The 25,629-nt window shown below is 50.4% G+C and overlaps 1 protein-coding gene across 1 annotated transcript in view; it reads right to left on the bottom strand.

Annotated features, from left to right (window-relative positions):
• Window positions 1-25,629, bottom strand: part of LOC147733911 (potassium voltage-gated channel subfamily KQT member 1-like) — a 911,116-nt gene that overhangs the window by 553,461 nt on the left and 332,026 nt on the right. The window lies entirely within an intron of this gene.

Below are 25,629 nucleotides of genomic sequence, written 5' to 3'. Positions count from 1 at the left end.
GTGCGGGTGACCAGCCACTTCTCATATGCGGTGAGGAGGCGCTGTACTCCAGGTTTCACATCAGGGTGAAGGGCCCAGTGTCGCACTTGCAGATACGCTAACCTATCCTTCTCCGCGAGGGTGTAGTCCTCTCTCAGCTGCTGGAAGGAAAGGATGCCTTCCAGGTCAAAAAAGATGGCCAAGTGCTTTGCAGGGAGAACATCGCCAACTCGCAAGGGCTGCCGGGTCGAGACCTGGGGTAAAATCCGGATTGGAGAATAGGGGCGTCAAGGGGGAAGGAAAGGTCATTAATTCATGCTTGATAGCTACTTTATCCCATACCTCCATGACTGTGCCAGTAATCTGGGATACGTACAGGTTAGGCAGCCTGTGTCGCCGCGGGAGGAAAGGAACACCCTGTAGGGGCATCCCTGCTACCGTCTGATCCTGGAAGAGCCAGTTCTTGCTTGATTCCAGCTGGTACCACTCCACTAGGCTCCACAGTTGCGCCGCATAAAAGTAGAGCTGGAGGTCTGGGACCCCCACTCCATCGTGAGCAGGTGGGAGGATGGCGATGTCATGTTTGAACCGCGGGTGGCGACCCTGCCAAATGTATCGGGCCAGGTCAGACTGCATCTGCTGTATCCAACCTTGAGGTGGGCGCAGGGGAAGGGTCTGAAACAGGTAGAGGATTTGTGGCAGGAGCGTCATCTTGGTGGCTGCTATTCTTCCAAGCCAAGAGAGGGAGTGACGCTTCCACCTTCTCAGTTACTCATGTAGCTGTGTACGGAGTCTATTGTAGTTCGCCTCTGCCATATCAGGGATCGTGGGGCCCAGCAGGACTCCCAGGTACGGCACCGTGGTCTCCGACCACTGTATATCATGTTCTTCTCGTATCTCCGACAGGGTCTCGGACGTCAAAGAGATGTTGAGAGCAATCAATTTGTCCGTATTGACTTTGAACCCTGAAGCAAGCGCAAAGCTATGGAGCTTTATGAAGAGTGCACATAGGGAGGGGACCGGATCTGTAATGGAGAGCAGGATGTCGTCAGCATATAGGCTGATCTTATGAATATCGGCCCCAAATTTAATGCCTTTAATGAGCGCCTGCTGTCTAATTCTCTGCGCCAGAGGTTCCATGTAGAGGGCGAACAGGATTGGGGAGAGAGGGCATCCCTGCCTGGTCCCTCTACCGATCTGGAAGCGGGAGGAGGTGTGACCATTAACGCGCAACGTAGAATTGGGTTGCTTATAGCAGTTTAAGATGCGGGAGCAAGAGTGGCTCCCAAGCCAAAGTGTTGCAATACCTGCTCTAGGTACGGCCAGTGCACTCTATCGAATGCTTTCTCCGCATCGATGGTAAGCAGCATGCAGCCTGGTCGCGTCCGCGACCCGGCTTTGATGAGATGTAGAACGCGTTTGGTGTTGGCGCTAGTCTGTCGCTGAGGGATAAACCCTGCCTGGTCCGGTACCACTAGTTGCTGCATGTACGGCACAAGCCGACTGGCTAGGATACCTGTATAAATCTTAAAGTCAATATTCAATAAGGAAATCAGCCAGTTTGAGCCACAGCCAGTTCTATCTTTGCTCGGCTTGGGGATCACCGAGATCAACGCCTCCAGAAGATTCGCGGGGATCGCGCTTGGTTGGTCAAAGGAATTGAATAGGTCACGGAGGAGGGGGGATAGATGTTGGCAAAACGTCTTGTAAAAAACAGCTGGGTCCCGTCCGGGCCAGGGGATTTCCCCAATTTCGGCGGGAAATTGCCGAGATAACCTCCTCCAGAGCGATAGGCCTATCTAGGAACTCCGCTACGTCGGCGTCCTCAGGGACCAACTCACCCCTCTCTGATTGCAGAGCCTGTACTCCCTGTCTCACGCGTTGCTCCCGTAGTTTGGACGCTAGGAGCCGCCCACAGTGATCCCCCCGTGTAATATGCGTGCCGGAGGCGGAGTGCTGCATAGTCCGCCACATCTTGGTCGAGAGCGGGCAGCATTTTTCCGTTCAGCACAAAGTTAACGCCAGGCTCTCCGTGCCCCGGTGCGCTGGTGCAGTTGCTCCAGTTCCGCCACTCGCTGGGTGAGCTCAGCTCGTTTCTGTTACCTCTCCTTATTGTTGGCTGTGGCCACAGAGATGAACTCACCTCGTAGGACCGCCTTCAGGGCCGACCACTGAGTCGCTAGTGTGGTATCTGTATTATCATTGTGGATCAAAAATTGCATGATGGCGTTTTTGATCCGTTCCACCGTCGCAGGAGTTCGAAGAAGGGACTCTCGGAGGCGCCAGTGCCGACGTAGGGCCGGCGTTGCCTGCAGGAGGAAGGTGGCCACCACCGGTGAATGATCTGATAGCGAGGCCGGGAGTATCTCAACATCTTGCGCCAACGCGACCATGGGGGATGCGCCGAGAAAGTAATCCAGCCTAGCATAGGTTCTATGGGCCCCGGAATGGTAGTTGTATGCCATGTCCCGTGGGTGAAAGTGCCGCCATAGATCAGTGAGACCGAGTTCCCGCAGGTTTGCGTGTCCCGACTCGGAAAGGGCTCCCACGATCTGCTGTATTGTAGAAAACTAAATTGAGGTCACCTCCAATCAGCAGGTGTCGGTCTGTGTTGGCTATCGCTGCTGCTAGCGCTGTGCGAAGGAATGCTTCTTGTTTCTCATTGGGGGAGTAGACTGAGCCTATCAGTAATGTCATGCCTGCTATCAGGAAGCGGTACACTAACAGTCGCCCCATCAGCTCCGTCTCCCGCTGAAGCACTTTTCCTCTAAATGATTTGGATACCAGTATCGCCACCCTGGCTGCTTTTTTAGATGCGGAGGAGAAAAGCTGTATAGGGAAGGCCCGAGATTTCAACCTGTGGTGGTCCCTGGGTAGGAGGTGCGTCTCTTGGAGAAGGCAGATGTCAGCCGCGGAGTGTTCCAGCTGGAAGACAGGACTGCCCTGCGCTTGATGGGGTTGTTCAGTCCCCGCACATTTAAGGAAAGTGCTGTGAGTTTAGTGTGTAAACAAAACAGCTGATGGACCGAATGTGGATCAATGTCACACACTCATCCCAGTCCAAAGATCTGGGCCCAAATTCATCGTTTTTTTGCACTCCACACCACCCTGGGTTAGACAATGGCGATATGCAAATCAGCTCTGACCCTGTGCCCCATGGGAACAGTCCAGTCCGAACTACAAAAGCCATGTCCTTCCCAGAACGGAATCAAGCATCCGAGGACCGGACCGGTTTCGTGAAAACACCTCTCATCAGCCCGGCTAGCTTGACTCCAGTGGTGTGGAGTGCCTGGGACCCACGTCTGGGCATCCCCAGCGCACTTAGGGCGGAATATGCAAACAAAACAGCTGATGGACCGAATGTGGATCAATGTCACACACTTATCCCAGTCCAAAGATCTGGGCCCAAATCCATCGTTTTTTTGCACTCCACACCACCCTGGGTTAGACAATGGCGATATGCAAATCAGCTCTGACCCTGTGCCCCATGGGAACAGTCCAGTCCGAACTACAAAAGCCATGTCCTTCCCAGAACGGAATCAAGCATCCGAGGACCGGACCGGTTTCGAGGTAACACCTCTCATCAGCCCGGCTAGCTTGACTCCAGTGGTGTGGAGTGCCTGGGACCCACGTCTGGGCATCCCCAGCGCACTTAGGGCGGAATATGCAAACAAAACAGCTGATGGACCGAATGTGGATCAATGTCACACACTCATCCCAGTCCAAAGATCTGGGCCCAAATCCATCGTTTTTTTGCACTCCACACCACCCTGGGTTAGACAATGGCGATATGCAAATCAGCTCTGACCCTGTGCCCCATGGGAACAGTCCAGTCCGAACTACAAAAGCCATGTCCTTCCCAGAACGGAATCAAGCATCCGAGGACCTGACCGGTTTCGAGGTTACCTCGAAACCGGTCCGGTCCTCGGATGCTTGATTCCGGTCTGGGAAAGATATGGCTGTGTAGTTCGGACTGGACTCTTCCCATTGGGCACAGGGTCAGAGCTGATTTGCATAAAGCCATTATCTAACCCAGGGTGGTGTGGAGTGCAACAAACGATGGATTTAGGCCCAGATCCTTGTACTGGGGTGAATGTAAGACATTGATCTACATTCTGTCCATCAAATTGTTTTTTGTAATTTTCTCCCTGAGTGTACTGGGGTAGCCCAGACGTGGGTCCCAGAGCCTCCACACCACTGGAGTCAAGCTAGCCGGGCTGATGAGAGGTGTTACCTCGAAACCGGTCTGGTCCTCGGATGCTTGATTCCGGTCTGGGAAAGATATGGCTGTGTAGTTCGGACTGGACTGTTCCCATGGGGCACAGGGTCAGAGCTGATTTGCATAAAGCCATTATCTAACCCAGAGTGGTGTGGAGTGCAAAAAACGATGGATTTAGGCCCAGATCCTTGTACTGGGGTGAATGTAAGACATTGATCTACATTCTGTCCATCAAATTGTTTTTTGTAATTTTCTCCCTGAGTGTACTGGGGTAGCCCAGACGTGGGTCCCAGAGCCTCCACACCACTGGAGTCAAGCTAGCCGGGCTGATGAGAGGTGTTACCTCGAAACCGGTCCGGTCCTCGGATGCTTGATTCCGGTCTGGGAAAGATATGGCTGTGTAGTTCGGACTGGACTGTTCCCATGGGGCACAGGGTCAGAGCTGATTTGCATAAAGCCATTATCTAACCCAGGGTGGTGTGGAGTGCAAAAAACGATGGATTTAGGCCCAGATCCTTGTACTAGGGTGAATGTAAGACATTGATCTACATTCTGTCCATCAAATAGTTTTTTGTAATTTTCTCCCTGAGTGTACTGGGGTAGCCCAGACGTGGGCCCCAGAGCCTCCACACCACTGGAGTCAAGCTAGCCGGGCTGATGAGAGGTGTTACCTCGAAACCGGTCCGGTCCTCGGATGCTTGATTCCGGTCTGGGAAAGATATGGCTGTGTAGTTCGGACTGGACTGTTCCCATGGGGCACAGGGTCAGAGCTGATTTGCATAAAGCCATTATCTAACCCAGGGTGGTGTGGAGTGCAAAAAACGATGGATTTAGGCCCAGATCCTTGTACTGGGGTGAATGTAAGACATTGATCTACATTCTGTCCATCAAATTGTTTTTTGTAATTTTTCTCCCTGAGTGTACTGGGGTAGCCCAGACGTGGGTCCCAGAGCCTCCACACCACTGGAGTCAAGCTAGCTGGGCTGATGAGAGGTGTTACCTCGAAACCTGTCCGGTCCTCGGATGCTTGATTCCAGTCTGGGAAAGATATGGCTGTGTAGTTCGGACTGGACTGTTCCCATGGGGCACAGGGTCAGAGCTGATTTGCATAAAGCCATTATCTAACCCAGGGTGGTGTGGAGTGCAAAAAACGATGGATTTAGGCCCAGATCCTTGTACTGGGGTGAATGTAAGACATTGATCTACATTCTGTCCATCAAATTGTTTTTTGTAATTTTCTCCCTGAGTGTACTGGGGTAGCCCAGACGTGGATCCCAGAGCCTCCACACCACTGGAGTCAAGCTAGCCGGGCTGATGAGAGGTGTTACCTCGAAACCGGTCCGGTCCTCGGATGCTTGATTCCGGTCTGGGAAAGATATGGCTGTGTAGTTCGGACTGGACTGTTCCCATGGGGCACAGGGTCAGAGCTGATTTGCATAAAGCCATTATCTAACCCAGGGTGGTGTGGAGTGCAAAAAACGATGGATTTAGGCCCAGATCCTTGTACTGGGGTGAATGTAAGACATTGATCTACATTCTGTCCATCAAATTCTTTTTTGTAATTTTCTCCCTGAGTGTACTGGGGTAGCCCAGACGTGGGTCCCAGAGCCTCCACACCACTGAAGTCAAGCTAGCCGGGCTGATGAGAGGTGTTACCTCGAAACCGGTCCGGTCCTCGGATGCTTGATTCCGGTCTGGGAAAGATATGGCTGTGTAGTTTGGACTGGACTGTTCCCATGGGGCACAGGGTCAGAGCTGATTTGCATAAAGCCATTATCTAACCCAGGGTGGTGTGGAGTGCAAAAAACGATGGATTTAGGCCCAGATCCTTGTACTGGGGTGAATGTAAGACATTGATCTACATTCTGTCCATCAAATTGTTTTTTGTAATTTTCTCCCTGAGTGTACTGGGGTAGCCCAGACGTGGGTCCCAGAGCCTCCACACCACTGGAGTCAAGCTAGCCGGGCTGATGAGAGGTGTTACCTCGAAACCGGTCCGGTCCTCGGATGCTTGATTCCGGTCTGGGAAAGATATGGCTGTGTAGTTCGGACTGGACTGTTCCCATGGGGCACAGGGTCAGAGCTGATTCGCATAAAGCCATTATCTAACCCAGGGTGGTGTAGAGTGCAAAAAACGATGGATTTAGGCCCAGATCCTTGTACTGGGGTGAATGTAAGACATTGATCTACATTCTGTCCATCAAATTGTTTTTTGTAATTTTCTCCGTGAGTTTAGTGTGTGTCATCGATCAACAGGATGGGTTTCCAGGCTCTGAAGCGCGCTTGTGAGGGCTGGCATGCTATGAAAGAAAAAGAACACAAAACCCTGTGTGGACAGAGGGAACCCTCCCTGAACAACTCCCCCCCCGAACTGCAACTCCCCCCCCCCTCCGCCTGTCCCACCCGGATCCCTCCCTAACCCCAATTCGAAACCCCGCAAGGAACAAAAATGTCCTTGGGCCGTCACAGCCTAGTTCTGGCCCATGGGAGAAGTCAGTAGTGGGAAACGTGGCACCGGCAACCCTCGCAGCCCCCAACCAGCCCCTGGCAGACCCAGTGAAAAAGTAGAGCTATAAAAGGTTCCTGGTCCCTTTAAACAGGCTGAGGTGGTCGCCATTTTGAAGAAACCCTCGGCAGACCCCTCCATCATGAGCAACTTTCGCCCAATCTCCCTTCTCCCCTTCCTTAGCAAAGTTCTAGAATCGCACGTCACTCAGATTCTCAGTTCCTTTGTGGAAGACTCCGGTGTCTTGGACCCCCAGCAGGCTGGATTTAGACCTGCGCACTCAACAGAAGCCGTCATTCTTTCTGTTATGGAGGAATTGCGCAGGGGAGCGGACGGAAACATCTGTCAGGCCCTGGTTCTCCTGGATCTGTCGGCCGCCTTTGACACGGTCGACCATGATATTTTGGTCGACCGTGTCAGGGAGGCTGGCATCCAGGATACCGCCCTGGACTGGGTCCGCTCCTTTCTGACTCAACGCCATCAAGCTGTCAGACTATCCCAGTTCTCTGCTTCCCAGGTCAAACTTACCTGTGGTGTCCCGCAGGGTTCTTCCCTGTCCCCCCTCCTTTTTAATTTGTATCTCTCCCCACTTATCCGTGCCCTCCGGCAGTTCAATGTCACAGCGTTCAACTACGCTGATGACATACAACTTATTTTTAACATCGATTCCTCTGCTGACTCCATTTCTACCTTCCAAAACACCCTCTGCTTTATCAGCAATTGGATGAGCTCAAACCATCTGAAGCTCAACCCCGACAAGACCGAGCTGGTTCTTGTCGGGGGCCCTTCCAACCCCTGGGACTCCTCCTTCTGGCCGGTCAGCCTCGGCAGCCCACCTTGCCCCGCCAACTGTGCCAAAAGTCTGGGAGTCGTCATCAGTAGCGACCTTTCTATGACGCCCCAGATCAGCGCGGTAGTCTCCTCCAGCCATTTCCAACTGAGGAAAATTAGGAAAATCTCCCGGCTACTTACTTTCGAGGCCCTTACCCTAGCTTTGCTAGCGTTAGTAATATCGAGGCTCGATTATGCCAACGCACTTTATGTTGGCATTCCAGCCTACCAGCTTAGGCGGCTTCAGCTCATTCAGAATCAGGCTGCCCGCCTGACACACTCTCTCCCAAGAGATCAGCATGTTCGTCCCCTTCTGAAGAGCCTCCACTGGCTCCCGGTGGCCGCCCGCTGCAGGTTCAAGCTGGGCTGCACCATTTTCAAAGCCCTTGCCGGTCAGGGCCCTCACTTCATCTCTTCCCTCCTCCAACCCTATGTTCCCCCTCGCACTCTCCGGTCTTCCCAACTGGCCCTGTTATCCATTCCCAGATATAAGAGGAAGAAACACGGTGGGCTTAGGTTCTCCTATCTGGCCCCCACTCTTTGGAATTCTCTCCCTCTGCCCCTCAGACTGTCCACTCCGTATCCCAAATTTAGATCTTCTCTCAAAACTTTTCTTTTTACCGAATCCTACCAATAAAACGTCCTCTGTTGCTTCTTCATCTGCTCTCTTCATTCTGGCGCCAAGAAACCTAATGGTGTTAGCTGCGCCCTACAAATTTTTTTAACATAACATAACATAACATAACAAAGGGAAATCCCCTCCCTTTGTATGTAGTTTGCTAATCAGTCTCACTGTGAAGCTGCAGTGTCTCTGGATACCTCTTGGATGGCAGCCGCTTGCTCCTGTGCCACCGTGGCTGGGTCCGGCTTCGGGGCCGCTCTGGACGATCGCCTCCGTCGTATACGTTGCCATCCGTCCCCTGTGGGGCGGGAGGATCTGTCTTGCGATGGGCCATTCAGGCCGGCACAGCTTGCAGAGTCCTCTTCCAGGTCAATTCCTAGAAGAGCACACGTGTCTTTCAGGGATCGGAGCTGCTGTAAAACACCATTCCACTTGAAGACAAGGCGAAAGGGATGGCCCCAAGAGTACGGAATCCCCGTGTCCTGTAAGAAAGCTGTAACGGTCCTGAAGGTTCTCATTTTCTGTAGGGTGATCGCTGAGAGGTCTTGAAACAATTCCACTGGTTGTCCTTGGTAGCGGAGCGGCTGCTTCTGGCGCGCCTCCTTCATGATGCGTTCCTTCAGCGGAAAGTCGGGGAGAAATGCCAAAATGTCTGGAGGGGGCAGGTGCCCTGCGAGCAAGACCCATTCTGTGTGCTCTATCAATGCGAATGGCGAAGTCCTCACTTTCCCCCAAAACATCCCTGAAGAGGCCTTGTAGGTATCCAGTAATGTCTTCCCCCTCCGTTTTGGACGGCACTCCTCGGACCCTTATGTTATTGCGCCGGGCACGGTTTTCGAGGTCTTCCACGTGGGCCTGTAAGTCCAGTTGTTGTTCCTGCAGTCGGAGCACCTCCTGCTGCAAATGTTCCACCTCTTCACTGCGCAATTGCCCTACCTCCTCGACCGCTGCTATTCTTTCCCCCAGGCCGTCCACATCTCGCCGCAGTTCTCGATGTTCACCCGCCATGTCCTGCTTCAGAGTCTGGATGTCCTCTCGCAGCGAGTTGAAGAGGGCCTCCATGAAGGCTTTGGTGACTGGTGTACTTTCGTCCTCGCGCTCTGTGGGGCCCTTGGCTGCTGCTGTTCCCGACGGGCTCCTCTCCCCCTTGGCGGACCCCTTTGCCAGCATCTCCGGGATGGTGCAGCCACCCCGCCTCTGGGATCCCAACATGGCTAGGTGCAAAATAGCGGGTCTGGGTATGCAGTTGTGTGGTAGTCCCTTGGAATGAATGAGGCTTCCTCACCAGCTTTAGGATTGGGTGCACCAAAAGGCCGCAGACCCCCGCCTCCTCTCGGGACCACTCCAGTCTGCGTTAGGTCCCACCGGAGGGTCATGCTCACTTTCTGCCGTAGTTCCCCGGCTGTTCGCTCCTCTATGTTTCCGTACCCCTGGATTCACGATGTCCGAGGGGGCAGGTGTCCGGTCCCACCGGGCCGTCGCCTCCAGGCTGGGGGCCCTCCGGGCTATGCAGTCACCTCTAGGCCGCCGCTGCTCTTCTGCGATCTTCTTCACCGCCGCTGACCCCCAGAGCCCAGGGTCTCTCCTCTAGGGGCTAAGGCCTTGATGCTGCAGCGGGCCGTCTTCCAGGTCCCAGCAGACCTCCCGCGCTTTCAGGCAAGGGCGCTGTGAGGCCCTTCCGCGGTGCGGCCCAGGCTCTGGTTGGGGTTTCCTGTGGGCCCTGGCCGTGTCTCAAGGGTTGGAGCCGTGTTCCCTATGCCGGCTCCCCAGGCCGTTCTCGACTATGCATGAACACCAAACACGCCGCTCTGATCGCACCCTCAGCAGGTGAGGGCCGCAGGGCCTGGCCTCAATTTTCGTGAGGGACGACCGTCACTGGCTCGTCTTCGGCTCCTTGCACCACCTCCTCGCCTGTCCTCCAGGCCTTCCGTGCACCACTCCGTGCTTTAAGGGTCCCCCGTCCGCCTCCCAGGGGGTTCCCGCTGATCGGCTGCTTTTCCGGCCGCACTACTCAGGGGGTAGGCCCCGAAGCCTGGGCCTCGATTTCGGCGCTCCCGGCAGCTGCTTCACTCTTGATCGGCGGCACGCTCCCCTCGCTCACCTCCGTCTGCTGTGCCACTGATGCAGCCTCCCGCTGTCTCTGAGGTTCCGGAAACTTGCCGCCACTCTTTCCCCTGACTCGTTCACTCCCTGGGGCCGGGTGCTCACTCTCCAAGGATGTGGTGCTCGGCGACCATTGGCGCCGCCGGGAGTATGGCCGTCGTGGGGGGGTATGCTCCACCAGGAGGTAGCTGCCAGTCTCTCTGCGTTATCAAGGCGATCGCCGCAGCCCCCGGAATCAGGGCCCCGAAAGGCCGTTGCAGGGGAGGGGATTAGTGCTTATTTGGGCAAGTAACCGGGGCTAGCGTCGGGAGCCTCACAGACGCACGTTTGCTCCGGTCGTCATCTTGGCCACGCCCCCGGAAGGAAGCTAATATTTAGCAAACAAAAATACTAAATAAAGAATGGGGGTGGAGTCAAAATCAAACTGTCTGGTTTGTGGTAGGTTTCATCCTACCACCGCCTACGTATTTGTGGTATAGGTTTGACACACTGACCGTGCAGATGTGTCCCTCGCCTTCCCACTGCAAAAAGGCGTGTTATGTAGCAGTAAAAGTCTGGCCTGCTGCTGAAGCAGCCTGGCATCCTGTTGCCTTATTCCCTTTCTTCCTGTCTGGCACTCACACAGACTTTTTTATGGCCAAGTGATCTCTGTTGAGTTGTCCCATAAGCATGCAGGCATTGCACGAGGACACCAACCGACTTTGAAGCTGGGGAGGTTTGAGTCTTGAGGGAGGCTCAAACATCCTGGGCAAATTACGTAATCTCCCTGTGCATAGAAATGAATGTGTCTGTCTGTAATGCAACTGGTGCTCATGCAAAGCGCTCTGATACCTTCAAGTCAAGTTTGCGCTATATAAAACTTTATATTTACAAGGAAATGTGCCTGTGATAGGATTGAGGCCTGAGGAGCCCCGCTTCTTTGCCTCTCCCTAGCTACGCTGATGCCAGTTGAGCTGGTGACTGATATTCAAGTTTGATATGGCAGGGGAGTTTGTTTGTGTTTTTTAGATGGAACTGTGCACATCAGGAAGAAATCCTCCAGTTCAGTCAAATCCTTAGTAGTGCTTAATAAAATAGATAGGGGTTGGCTGCCTGGACAGCGGTAGCCTACTGCTTAAGTCAGTAGGGTTGGCAGGTTTGCTTGGCCCTCCAGATTAACTGAGCATCCCTGTCCTGGTTTAATCCCACTCCCAGACTGACTGGTGCCACGGGGCATCACCAGTACGAACCCCGCCTTACAAGCCATCACCCAGTCCTCAAGCACATGCCTGCTCCAGGAAGCCCTCATTACTATTACAACCTACAGCACACCTATCCACTCCCTCCAAACCTACCCCTAAGCTTGCAAAGACTTCTCCACCCAGCCCACTGTGCCCATGAATCAGGCCAATGGCATGATCAACAGAGGTGCCCATCATGAACTACCCTGACACTATGCACCCGCATATGAGCTCGTTCTGAAAGAGTCACTATACAAAGAAGGTTGGCGACCTTCTAAATGAAATGCCAATAGACTGCAACTTCAAAAGATATGAAAACATTATTACACTGCCAGCTAGAAACCACCCTCGCAGACATGCACACCAGCACACACACAACCATAACCAAAAAATAACTCAAATTCTGCACACTCAGACACACCTCACATATCAGACAACTAATACATTTAAAGAGGCAGAGACTTGAAGCAACTGCCCCCTCAAACATCCACAGAAAACACACAATACATGTTTACACCAAAGTTTCAATGAGCCTAGGATGAAGGAAAGGATGACAGAAATGGTCTTGCACGGTCAACCATCCTACTAACATCATTCATGCATCTACAAATAGAGAGGAGCACACTCCAACCCAACCCCCAAGAACACAACTCACACCACCAGTACTGGAACCAAGATGACATCAGGACCAACACACAACTTCACAATCCAACTTGGGCAAGTGCCTTACACGTCATCTGAGCAACAATTCTGTAATTCCAGGTGATCCGGGCAGATCGTAAACCCAACCTAAATTTATTTTCGTCCACTGGGAAACTGGACTCATGAAATGCCAATTAACCCCTAAAATAGTATTAAGCCATGCGCATATAACCCATTGGAAATCTATTGACTCACAAGAGTTGCCATATACAAAAAAAGTAAAGTTTACCTTCTCTGAGATATGATTCAGAGACAATTCGATTGCCATCTTTGACAAAATGCCCCAACAAGACTTTAAACCTTAACACAAAACATGGATACTGATTACTGAGAGAAGAAGAGGAGTAGGTGTAAACGCCACTTAGGTCAATTGCAAAATAAAAATATCCAACATGTACTCCTTTTAGAAACTGGGAATGTGCCTGATTGCAAACAACTCACACATCACAACAGTGGTAAACCGACCATCACTCACAACCCCACATTTCTGGCCTAATTCCTCGCTTTGACCTTAAACAGTGAGACAGAAAACGCTTTTAATAGAAGACATGGGGGCATATTACCAAGCAATAGCGATAATTATCGCTATTGCTTGGTTAGAGACAAAAATGTACCGCAGCGCTGCGGCGATTTTTACCGCAAATAATCCTTGGTATTATCAAGGTTTAACGCAAATGCGGTAAAAATCGCCGCAAAGCATGAATATCGCTGAAAAGTCAGCGATATTCATGCATTAGCGAGCTAATGCTCTTAGCCATGTTATCCACCTCCCATTGGATAACATGGCTAAGAACTGCTCAGGGCAGGTGCTAGCTTTTGGAGATATTCCCGCTTAGCGCGAATATCTCCAAAAGTTGGTAATAGGAGATAGTGATGTTAGCGACTGTTTTCAGTCTCTAACATCTTGGCACGCCCACTTTGCATCTCATTAGTGATAAATATCACTGACATGCAAAGTGGGGCCCAAGATGGTCGCTATCTCCTACTAGCTGTCGCTAACTGGTGTTAGCGGCAGCTAGGTAATAGGGAGATAATTTTATCTCTGCTTTCTTGGCTTTTAAAGCCAAAAAAGCGGAGATAAACCCCCTTGATAATATGCCCCATGGTCCTGTGCTTCACAATATTTCAATTTACCGGCCTCCAGAGCTAATACATGTACTAAAAACAGCAACAATGTCATAGGCTTCAATTGATCAACTCTGCTCTCAACGTGTCAAACCCCTGCTAATACTTCCCATATCCTATCCTGTCATACTGCTTAATTCAAACATTCATTGAAAATCGCTCTGCATTCAACAGGTGTGTGGTTCACCTAAACAATGACAGATTAGACCTTCAAAACTGTAATCTCACAGACACAATTAACACATTTTGCGTGATACCTTTTTTCAAGCAAGCTATAAAACTTCTCATAGAGACTTGCAGAATTGCTTTGTTTTCATGCTGCACTCCACAGCAAAGTATGCCGTTCAAAAATGACAACCATAAAAGAGGTGCAGTGTTTCTTTGGAAATTGTGTTTCATGTGGCAGAGTGGCACACATGAGTGGCCGCCATGCATTGCACAGTGATGGTCCAAAAGGTAGTCTAACGCCAGGGAGGTGTCATCTGCAGAGCTGTGTGTGACCTGGTTAACTGATAACACAGGTTAAAAAGCCCTAAGATTCAATATACAGTATTTTAGTGGGCAGTGTGGAGCAGCCAGTGTTTTTTCAAGCTAGATTTTTAAGGGGAATACTGTGTGATTACTTTTTTTTGGTTCATAAATTAAATCATGGAAAACGTAACAGACCCTAAAAGGAGAACACAAAACATTCTACATTCTGGACAGCATGAAGCCATCTGCTTTTCTTTAAAATTCAGTGGCGGTAAAGGTGGAGTCAAAAGGTCACCATCTCACAACTGATCTCTCTCCTCTCAGGCTAATCTTTAATTGGACAGCTTAGATAGCATTACCGTGATTTACGAGGCACAGGATAACGGCATGGTGTATACAAATGAAAATATTATTTTATTTAAAAATAAATCAGTTATCTTCATAAGAAACCAATATATATTTGTATGTTTTCATTCATGATCTTTTTATTACAACAATTGTACAATTTCCTCGCCTCACATGCTTATGTTAAAAGATATCAATATGAAGGCTTTCCTGTTTTTAGTTTCAATTTGTTGCAAATTCTGGTGGGGGTTTGTTAGTGCTTTCCAATGTTTTCAAAAATTGCAGAGAACAATGTTTCATCTTTTTTTGCACCTATAAAATAATCACGGGTCTATTTTGCTTTTAATTCCTTCTTTCCCTCGTTCATTCTTGTTGCCTATTCGACCTTCCTTCTATACTGCTCCCCATTCGCTTCTTTGAACCCTTTAGTTGAATTACATTTAGGATTCGAGATATGTATCGATATTGTGGAGTGCTCAGTTGTTTCCTGTTGCAAGGCAGAGTCAGACAGCTCTGTTCTCTGGCCCTCTCTGGGGCCTGTGCATGGGTGCTCAATATATTAAAGATATGACCTTTGTCAGTAGAGCTGTTGCCCTTATAGGTATGCCTTTTTGAACCCCAAGATGTAAATAGAAGATCAGGAGTGTTGGGTGCCATAATTCATGGGAGGACATTGATTCTGGTGGCAAGTGTATGTACAGCGATCTTTCCTACAAAAATCAAACGAGGAAGTGCAGAGGTAGTGGTGATAGAATCACCCTCCTAGACATTGTACATAACCAATGAGATTCTATCAATGTGGGGAGTGAATATTTTTTTTAGTTTTTGTGGACTATAATGACCTGGTTATTGGGGAAGTGAGGAAAGCTCTCTTTGCAGGTGGCTAAAGGAGAGCACTATGTGCTTTTAAAATACCCCTCACACACTATGAATCCCATAGTGTCATGCTTCATCATAGAGGTCTTCCTTTCCCTCTACGGGGTGGGGCCTGCTACGACCTACAAACTACGCAGGAGCATTTTGTATGGTGACGATAGGCTATGTGTGGTGTGAGGATAGTGATAGGTGATAGGAGTGTAGGGACCTAGTTAAGTGTAGTGGTGAAAAATCGAAAAATTAAAAATTCCCTGGCTAGTAGAAAAAATAATTTATTAACTTCTCTGGCTGGGAACAGTAAAAAGGGGTGATGAAAGTAGAACGGATTACGTTGAATGGCCAAGTAGATAACGTAATCCGTTCTACTTTCATCACCCCTTTTTACTGTTCCCAGCCAGAGAAGTTAATAAATTATTTTTTCTACTTTCATTGGTTATGTACAGCGATCTTTCCGGCCAGAAACCCTTATACCAAAGATCCAATAAAGCAAAGCTCCATCCCACTTTCAGTGAAGGAGGAAGGCAACATGGTTGTGCCATTCACCAGGCACTGAGACCCTTTTCAGAGTTCAGCTGCTGGCCACTACTCAAGCATGCAGTGACCGGAGAGCCACATCTGCTGCTCCATCCTTCCTAGCCCAATTTACTACTTCCGCTGCTTGCCACCTTTGGGTTTTAATCACCACCTCAATGCAAATGATTACCCCACATTAACACCGCACAAAGTCTCTGCAGCCAGTTAAAAAAAATACAAGGATGATCCATCCAGATATCACTTTCCACACAATTGGCCAGAACTCAGCAAAGTACCCATATCCTTCCTTTTGAAAGAAGCATCAACTTTCAATATGAGAGCCCTATAGAACCTGCCAAGGCACAGCTGTACTTCATCTTAATATCACCGATAAACAGTGTCTGTACAAGCTACTAAACCTAGTACTCAAAACTTTCCATGCACCTTCAGTCTCCTATCACTCTGACATGATTACTTGATATACCGCAGCCGTAAACTGCAACAAGCCAACCAAACCTATCTGGTCTCACCCAAAGCGCTCTGTGCTATGGAAAGATTCTAGTATTTTAAAGTACTAGAGTCTCATCACAGGAACTAAGTCCCACCTGACCTCTGTGTGATTCCCTCACTCCAGGCATTCAAAGATGCACCTCTTAATAAAAGAAGTCCAAGAATAAATAATGAAAACTAAAACTTTAAAGTATAGGTGCATTTTGTCTTCAGATTTCAGTGTTTTACTCACCTTTACACCTATCATAATTACTCTTTGCAATCCACCCGAAATTTCAATAATCCCACCAAGATGACCAAAGCGCATGTCTTCACGGTCCTTATTCACACACACTGCTCATAAAAAACTGTGCACTCATGTATATCTTTATATGTAAAAAATAAATATCTCTCAGTCTTTCATTATTTCATCTTTATGTGGGGTTTCAACAATCTTCGCTGCCGCAATTCAGGGATAACCTCAAGACCTGGTTCTTCGACTGAACCACAGACCCAGACCCTTCCCCCACCCTGTGCCTTGAGACCCTCATGGGTTAGTAGTTGTGCTTTATAAGTCTCTGATTGAATAAACCACAAATATGAAAGAGGATCAGCAATGTATCTACCGGAAAGCGCACTTATGCTTATCAGAATACATGGGATAAAAGCCTGTCTCTAATTTCCTTATTATAGGCAACTTGTGACGCAACTTTTTGCCTGGAATAAAGAAATGACACAGTCTCTCAACTAAAATAACTTATTACAGTGGAGTTCTACTGCAAGAGCCAGCAGCAGAGGGAAATGTCAGATCACACAGCATAATTAAAGCTGCTGAAAGTAGTTTTTTCTTTTTCTGCACTCTTTTTCTACATGACCAGAGATAATCAGAAATAAGATATTTATGGCAGCAAGTGTATTTTTTGCACACTTTAACGCAATTATAGTAAAGATAGAGTCTGTATGCATGTGTCAACACATTCTGAGATACAGTGCTTTTTCAAAAACTGACGTATTAAACTGATACTAACATCTAAATGATTTTTGGTGTGCATAATTTTACACTTACCTACTTTTTTCATATTTGAAAGATGGAATACCATTCATATGAAAGAGCACACCCAAGGATTTGAGTGGTTTGTGGGAAGGGTGATGATGTGACCATGTAATAGCAGTCTTCTGCTCGACATTAAGAACTTTAGTCTGTTCCTACTCTGCAAATCGTTTTTCATCAACACAGCTGATGCCCTAACCTTTGTTCTCCAAAGTCGGTCCTGGAGGGCCGAATCCATGGCAGATTTTTAGCATTTCCCCATGTAGATAAATGTGGTTATCTTAAAAATCTGGAATGGATCCGGCCCTTCAGGACCGACTTTGGAGAACCCAACTCTTGGTCACTCTCGACTCATTTCGCTCTTTCTCCTCCAGTTATTACATGACTGCTATCTAGCTGTTACTCAGGACAAGCGCATGCCGATCTGCTCAACTCAATCCTATCAACATTAAAGCGCTTGTTTCCCTTACCGCCTCAAATCCGTCACTTTCCTACTGTAGATCCCAGGTCTGTTAGCCTCTGTCATATTTACTCTCTGCATGTAATAGTGTCACATTCAACTCATCCCTTTCCTTCTTTAACCAGCACCCCTTCATAGCGCCCACTTCTTGCGTTCCTTGCTACATAATCCAGTCCTTTATCACTCTACTAAGTTCTCAATTAAGCTCTATGTTTTTCTGTCTAGACCAGTGCACCTCTGGTCATCTATGTATTTAAATGACTTTAACTCACACTGGCATTATCTGAACAACATTCGATTTCAATTACTCTGGCAAAGGAACTATGAAACACAAGTAAATTGGTCAATGGATGCACAATCTGCAAGAGTAGGGTGTGTGGATATTAAACACAAGTCCAGAGGCGGGTGTAATCCACATATGTAAGGCACTAGGACAGGCCCGAGCTGGGACGAGGGTGGGCGGAAAGGGAGGAGCTGGGTGCTAGGGACGACAGTTAGCCATTAGCCCAGGAGTAGGAAGGACGTCAAAATAAAGGAGCAGTGAACCAGCACCCCGTGTCCGTGTGCATTCTTCCCACAGCGGACACTACATCTGGCGACGAGGACCCGAGCTCAAGCGTGTGTGCATCGGACGGCTAACTCCGTAACACGTCCGCCGTGTGGCCCGCCCAGAGCTCAACCCACGTGTGGGGAGGGCTAGAGCGTGAGTTCTTGCTGCCTACCGGGAGCCCACCCCGGCGGCGAATGAACCGGAGCTCGCCCCGTGCGTGGGGGCTGGAGCGTGCCTTAAGGACGACCTACCGGGAGCTCACCTCGGCGGCAACTAGCACGGAGCTCACCCTGCGTGTGGGGGGCTGCAGCGCATGATCAAAGAGCCTACCGGGAGCCCACCCCGGCGGCAAAGGCAAAAGCAAGAAAAGAAGAAATACCCCAGCTCACCTGGCACGGCATCCGTGTCTGCAAGCGGGGAAGCGGTGAGTGAAAGCAAGCGCGAGGGAACGCTTTGTTTCCGGCGAAGAGAAAGGCCAAATCTCATTGCACACGAGATTCTCGTGGCGGCCATTTTGAGGGCAGGCAAGATCGTCTAATCCCCTGTCAGGGATCAGTGGCGGCCATGTTGAAGTCAGGCGAATGACCTAAACTGCAAATAAGCACTGGCGAGTGCAATAGAGATAACAAACAGGCACTGGCGAGTGCAACGAAAATAACAAACAAGCACTGGCGAGTGCAACAAAGATAGCAAACAAGCACTGGCGAGTGCAACAAAAATAACAAACAAGCACTGGCGAGTGCAACGAAGATAGCAAACAAGCACTGGCGAGTGCAACGAAGATAACAAACAAGTACTGGCGAGTGCGACAAAGATAACAAACAAGCACTGGCGAGTGCAACGAAAATAGCAAACAAGCACTAGCGAGTGCAACAAACAGTAAGAAAGAGACTGTAAGGGCAGTCAAGAACAGCAGAGTCGGACAATGGCTGACCCAGCTCCCGTGAGTACATTTGGGGCCTCATTTCTAGCCATCCAGATCCCCTCGCTCTTGAATATGGCGGGGGTGTGGGTTTGCGATGGCAAAAATGGATAGAAGATTTCACGGTCTACATGAAAGGGTGGAAAGTAACAAATGCCGAAGAGCAACTACTAGCTCTCAAGAACCTGGTCGGTAAAGAACTTGGACAAATAATAAAAGAACTGCCCACTGAGTCTGCTGGTTCCTATGAGACAGTCTGTGAAGCACTCAAACGCAAGTTCTTACACAAAAGGAACGTTGACTTTGAGCGGTACACATTCAATCTGGCCACACAAGAGAGAGGTGAACAAATGGGTGTGTTCGTCACACGCCTGAGAATGTTGGCGAGATACTGTGAGTTCGATAAATTTTCCACCGAAGATGCCCTTCGACTGAGAATTATAGAAGGCTGCATCTCAGAACCACTGAGAAGTAAACTGCTCAAGAAAATCTACTCGCTACAAGAGATTGAAGAAATGACAAGAGTACAGGAGCAAGCCGATGAACATGCAAAAAAAATGGAAGCCGGGAGAGGGGAGAAACGAGAACAAGCATTCAGGATGTAGTCTCGACAAGCGCATGGACGATCGCCACCTCAAGTGCACCCCTCCAGATCAAAGAAACAACATCACCAGTCACACAATGGATGCCACAGCACAAGACACACCAAGAGATGATCCGACAAACAACTGAAATGCTACAGATGCGGCTACGACTTCCAGCATGCAGACGCATGCCCAGCACTAGGGCAACAATGCCGGAAGTGCGGCCGAGACAATCACTTTGAAAGCATGTGTGGGACACTGCACAAGAACGATCAACGGGGACAGCACCGGCAACATCATCACTCAGACAGTCGTCACCATGTCAGAGCAGTCCAGGATAGACGAGACTCATCCACTGGGTCGTCACAATCCAGCTGCCACTCTTGCCGGACATATCAATCTAGACGGTCATCATAAAGAGAATCCAGATCCCTCTCACCCATCTCACAAGACCGAAACGAGTATATCTATTTTGTAGCTGACCCTGATCGGCTGAAGGAATATCCACGGTTAGACATCAGAGTTGGTTCTCATCTTACCAAGTTCGTGCTGGACAGTGGGGCATTGTTAAACTACCTACCAGTAGCGGAATATCAACGAATGAGGCTGCCTCCAAAACTAGTCAACGCCCACGTACAAGTGTATACGTGGATGTCGAAGAAACCACTAACGTGTCTTGGGAAGTTTGCAACCGATCTGTCTTACAAAGATCGCAAGATACAAGCCTACATACATGTCATCGAGGGGCCCGAGGCAGACTGACTTTTAAGTTTGGCCACAGTAGAAAGACTGAAACTGATTGACATATTGTACAAAGTGGATGACAAACCAGAAGTCATCCAAAAGTTCCCCAAGCTCTTCCAAGGCCTTGGAAAATTGAAGAACTGCCAAGTAAGACTGCATATCAATGAACAAATCACACCAGTGGCACAACACCACCGGAAGATCTCGTTTCACCTACAAGAAGCCATCGAAAAGGAGCTACAAGAGCTATTAGAGGCCGACATCATAGAAAGAACGGATGGACCAACACCATGGGTCTCCCCAGTTGTGGTAGTCCCAAAGAAAGGAGAATCCAGCCGAGTCCGTCTATGCGTGGACATGAGAGCGCCCAACACGGCAATAGAGAGAGAGAGAGACATCCAGGTCCACACATCAGTGACATGATCACGTCACTCAACGGAGAAAAAATATTTTCAAAATTAGATCTCAAGAAAGGATACCACCAACTAGAACTGCATGAGCGGTCAAGATATATCACAACTTTTTCGACGCATCTGGGGTTGTTCAGGTACAAAAGACTAAGTTTTGGGGTGTCCTCAGCAGCAGAAATATTCCAAGAAGTTATCAGGAGAACAATTCATCATATCCCACATGTACTAAACTACAGTGACGACATCCTAGTATACGGAGCAACCACTCAAGAACACAACAAGGCGCTAGATCGGGTCTGCCATGCACTAACGGAAGCCAACCTCACACTCAACCAGACTAAGTGTGAGTTCCACAAGCCAACACTGAAATTTTTTGGCCACATATTCTCTGGAGATGGCATGAAACCAGACCCTGAAAAGGTAGCAGCGCTAAATGACACACCGAGCCCAGATGACGTTGGCGATGTACGATCGTTCCTAGGCATGGCCAGCTACTGTCCAGATATATACCTGATTATGCCACAATAAGTCACCCACTGAGAGTACTGACCAAACAAGGACAACCATTTCAGTGGTCCTCCCAATGTGAAGGGGCGTTCAGAGAAATCAAGAGAGCTGTGGAGTCAGCCAAAAACTTGGCTTACTTCAATCCAAAAAAGAAAACGGAGATAACAGTAGATGCTAGTCCCGTAGGACTGGGAGCCATCCTAGCACAATATGACAGAGAAGAAGACCAGCGACACATAGTGGCATACGCCAGCAGGAGCCTAACAGACACGGAGAGAGCATACTCCCAGCCAGAAAAAGAAAGCCTGGCTGTTGTATGGGCGTGTGAACATTTCCACATATTCATTTTTGTAAAACACTTCACCTTAGTCACTGACCATCAAGCACTGACCATGATCTTTGGAAACCCTCGAGCAAAAATGCCACCACGGATAGAGCGATGGGGCCTCAGGTTACAAGAATACACATATACCATCATACACAAGCCAGGAAAAGCTGCAAACCTGGCAGACTACATGTCCAGACACCCCACCAGATCCAGCAAATCAGAACAATCGATTGGGGATGAATACATTCATTTCGTAGTAGACCAAGCTAGACCTCTGGCCGTTCCGCTGGAAGCCATCTGTGAAGCGACACAAGCTGACGTCACCCTTCAAGAAGTGAAACGTAGGATCCAAACCAACAGCTGGAGGCATTCACAGACCAGTGAACAAAACAACCAAGAGATGGCGGCATTCAAACATGTCCACGACGAATTGTCAATAGCGACAAATGGTCTCATCCTAAGAGACACCAGAATAGTGGTCTCACGACAGCTTAGACAAGGGTTCGTCAACCTAGCGCATGAAGGACACCGGGGCATAGTAGCCACGAAAAGAGCACTCCGCGAAAGAGTCTGGTTTCCAACACTAGACCTGATGGTAGAGACAACTCTAAAAGATTGCCCGCAATGTCAACTGGTGAGCCGTCCAGATCCTCCTGCACCACTACAAATGTCTCCACTACAGGAGAGTGTCTGGCAAGACATTTCCGTTGACTTCTTTGGGCCAGTCAAGTCGGGCCAATATGTCCTAGTCATCATGGATGAATACTCCAGATTCCCCATTGCACAACTGTGCACATCCACAAAAGCATCCAACGCCATACCGATCCTAGAGGAGGTCTTTGCCGCATGGGGCATTCCTCAAGTGGTGAAGTCGGACAATGGGCCTCCATTTAGCAGCAATGACTTCGCTGATTTTGCTCAACACCTCAATTTCAAACATCAGAAGATCACACCACTATGGCCTCAGGCAAACGGAATGATTGACCGTTTCCTGACCACGATCAAGAAAGCTATTCAGCAAGCGGAACTCACCAGAAAGAACATTCAGATGGCACTAAACAAGGTACTACGAGCATACCGGAACACCCCTCACTCCACCACAGGCAAGTGTCCTGCCACCCTCATGCTGGGACGCCCAGTGCACACAAGGCTACCAATGATGAGTACCGCAGTGAGTGAACAGTACCCCGACTCCGTCCATGAAGAGATTGCGGCCAGGGATAAGATAAAGAAAGAAAAGATGAAAGACTATGCAGACGAACGGCGACATGCCGCTCCCACTCAAATCCAAGAAGGAGACTTGGTGCTAGCGCGACAAGAGCAACACTGAAAGACTGACTGCAAATATCAACAGGTTCTGCTGAAAGTGATACAACAAAAAGGAACCATCTGACGGAAGACGAATTACCCGGAACGTCACGTACTTTAAAAAGTGCAGTCCCAATGTAAAAGAATTACTGACTAAACCTAGAATGGAGAAAAGAGAACCAGAGACACTGCCCAGTCGCAGTCAGGCATTGATGGAAATCACTGACGAGCACGACAGTCCTGACCTCCAGTCGTGCCCCAGACGGATTATCACAAAACCTTCTCGCCTTATTGAAGAACTGTAAGCAGGGACAGTCAATGACGTGAAACAATGGGGTAGACAGTTTGATGTGTTGTGTTATTTTCTTTAGTGTTTTTATATTTTGTTTACAGAGGGGGGAGATGTAATGGTGTCCACATATGTCAGGCACTAGTACAGGCCCGAGCTGGGAAGAGGGCGGGCGGAAAGGGAGGAGCTGGGGGCTAGGGACGGCAGTTAACCGTTAGCCCAGGAGAAGTAAGGACGTGAAATAAAGGAGCTATGAACCTGCACCCTGTGTCCGTGTGCATTCTTCCCACAGCTGACACTACAGCGGGCTGCCTTCCTCTGAAAGGTAGTCAGGCCCAACGTAAGCCCTGACACATGCTCGGTTGTCCATAAAACCAGGGACGTTTGAGGAAGTGTCTGGGACATGTGCGGCTCTAGTGCAGAAGGCAGAAAGAACCCAGTCAGATGCAGTCACATTTAATATCATTAGGGACAGTCTAGTTCAGTTGATCTACAGCTCAACTGCAGCCAGGCTCAAGACTCTATTTGCTTCTTCATTATGTATTTGTCAGAGATACATTTCAAGCAGAAGCGCAGAATAAAAGAACAGTTTCAGGACCATGGACAAAGCCAGATTTGGCACACAGACATAGATGTACCATTTTAGGTGTTCAGCACATATAGGAACGACTGGGTGGAGTGCGTCTGGCATCTGTTGTTCGAGTATGTTGAGGAGGGCTGTGTATGAAAGCATGGTTGCACTACAATCTTGTTGTGGAAGGACCTTCGCAGTGAACAAAATGCCAGAACACATTCTCCAAGTACGACTGACATCTGGGTCGTGAGAATGTCTCCGCAAATTGAATTTATAAACCACAATAGGGATTTGGGGGGGTGGCCCACCAGCGGGAGGCTCGCCCCCCCTTGGAAGTTTGGGGCACCACGGGAGGGGGGGGAGGAAGTGTGACACCAGGGGCTCGCCGTAGCTGGTGTTTTTGGGCTGGTTGGGCTTATTGGGCTCCTTTTGGGCTGGTTAAGTATTTAAACGGCCATTTTGTGTCACCGCACACTGTTTGTGGTGCGGTGACACAGCAGCCAGGGCCGTAGGCAGTTTAGTGGTCTATTATTTAATTAATTGTGCTTTGTGTCGCCGGTTTGGGGTGTGTTGCTTAATACATCGAACTTTGTGCGGATTGTGAAGTGGGCGTGCTGCGAGTGTGGTCGTGCGCTTTATGAGCCAGGCGGTGTCATCGCAGTGCGGGATGGCGGTGTGTGCAGATCCGCGGGTGGCGGAGGCGCTGAGGCTGTTGAGCGAGGCGGGCCGCGGCGCGCTGCCAACGGCGCCGCGGCAGCGTGTGAGCCGCCTCGGTCACGGTCGGGCCGGCTCAGTGGGGTGGGAGGGGGGGACGGGGGAGCGAGGGGCGGAGGCTGGCGAAAGGAGGCAGCGCCGCTCAAGGCGAAGGGAGGCGCCAAGAAGGCCGGGCAAAAGGGGAAGAAGCGGGCCCTGGAGTTTGTAGAGGAGGAGGTGGGGGGGCGGGGGGGCGGGGGGCGGCCCGCGAGGCGGTAGCTGAGCCGGGAGGGCAGGGGGGGGTGAGGGAGGATGGAGGGGCCCGGGTAGTGTTGCCAGGGGAGGGTGGGGGCGATGGAGGAGGGGGGCGGGGGGCCAAAGGTGGAGAGGGGCCAGAGGTGGTGGGGGAAGCAGTGGAGGGGGGCCGGGGCGTGAAGAGCAAGAGGGGCTGTTGGGGGGAGGGGTCGGGGGGTCAGGGGGGGCGGTTTCACCGCTACTGATTGAGGAGACCGATTTGGAGGAGGAGGTGGGGGGGAGGACACGGAGCTGGACTGGAGTTCGTCCTCAGCGGAGGAGGGGGGTGGGGGGACAAAGGGGGTTGGCGTCGCCGGGGCAGCGGGGGAGGGGTGAGGGGAGGGGCCAGGGGGAGGGGCGGGGCAGACCTGAGGCACTGGGGGGTGTGCGCGGAGGTGGCGGTGCGGCGGGCGGGAGGGGTGGGTCAGTGGGGATAGTGGTGGCAAGGCAGGGGGCAGTGGGGGTACAAGGGGAAATGGCAGGCAGGGGGTGAGTTACGGGGAGGGGGAAGGGAGCAGGGGCGTGGCATGGGGGGGCCTGGGGTGCCGGGCGGGGGGGGTGCGGGCCGAGTTGGGGTTACGGGGGTGGGGCAGTCCGGGGGGCTGGGCCGGGGAGGGGGGTTGGGATCTAGGAGGCGGGGGTATCCCGTCGCGGCGCTGAGGTCATTCGGCAGGTTGGGGGAGGGGAGCGGCTATGGGGTAGGGGAGTGGGGGAGGGGGCGGCGCGTGGGGGGGAGAAGGGGGCTGTTTTTACCCTGGCATGCTGGACTCCACCTTTTTTCCTTGGCAGGAGCTGTTTGCGAGGCGCTCGGGAGAGCAGCATGCAGCTCCCACCCACCGAGTGGATGGGCTGGCTCTGTTTGGTGCGGGCGGCCGAGCTCCAGCGAGGGACCTGAATCAGGAACACGGCGATTG

The sequence above is a fragment of the Lissotriton vulgaris genome, chromosome 1_2, assembly GCF_964263255.1.
Source record: "Lissotriton vulgaris chromosome 1_2, aLisVul1.2, whole genome shotgun sequence".
NCBI classification, from domain to species: domain Eukaryota; kingdom Metazoa; phylum Chordata; class Amphibia; order Caudata; family Salamandridae; genus Lissotriton; species Lissotriton vulgaris.
Note: the sequence above shows the minus strand (reverse complement) of the source record. Positions and strands in the feature narration are given on the sequence as shown.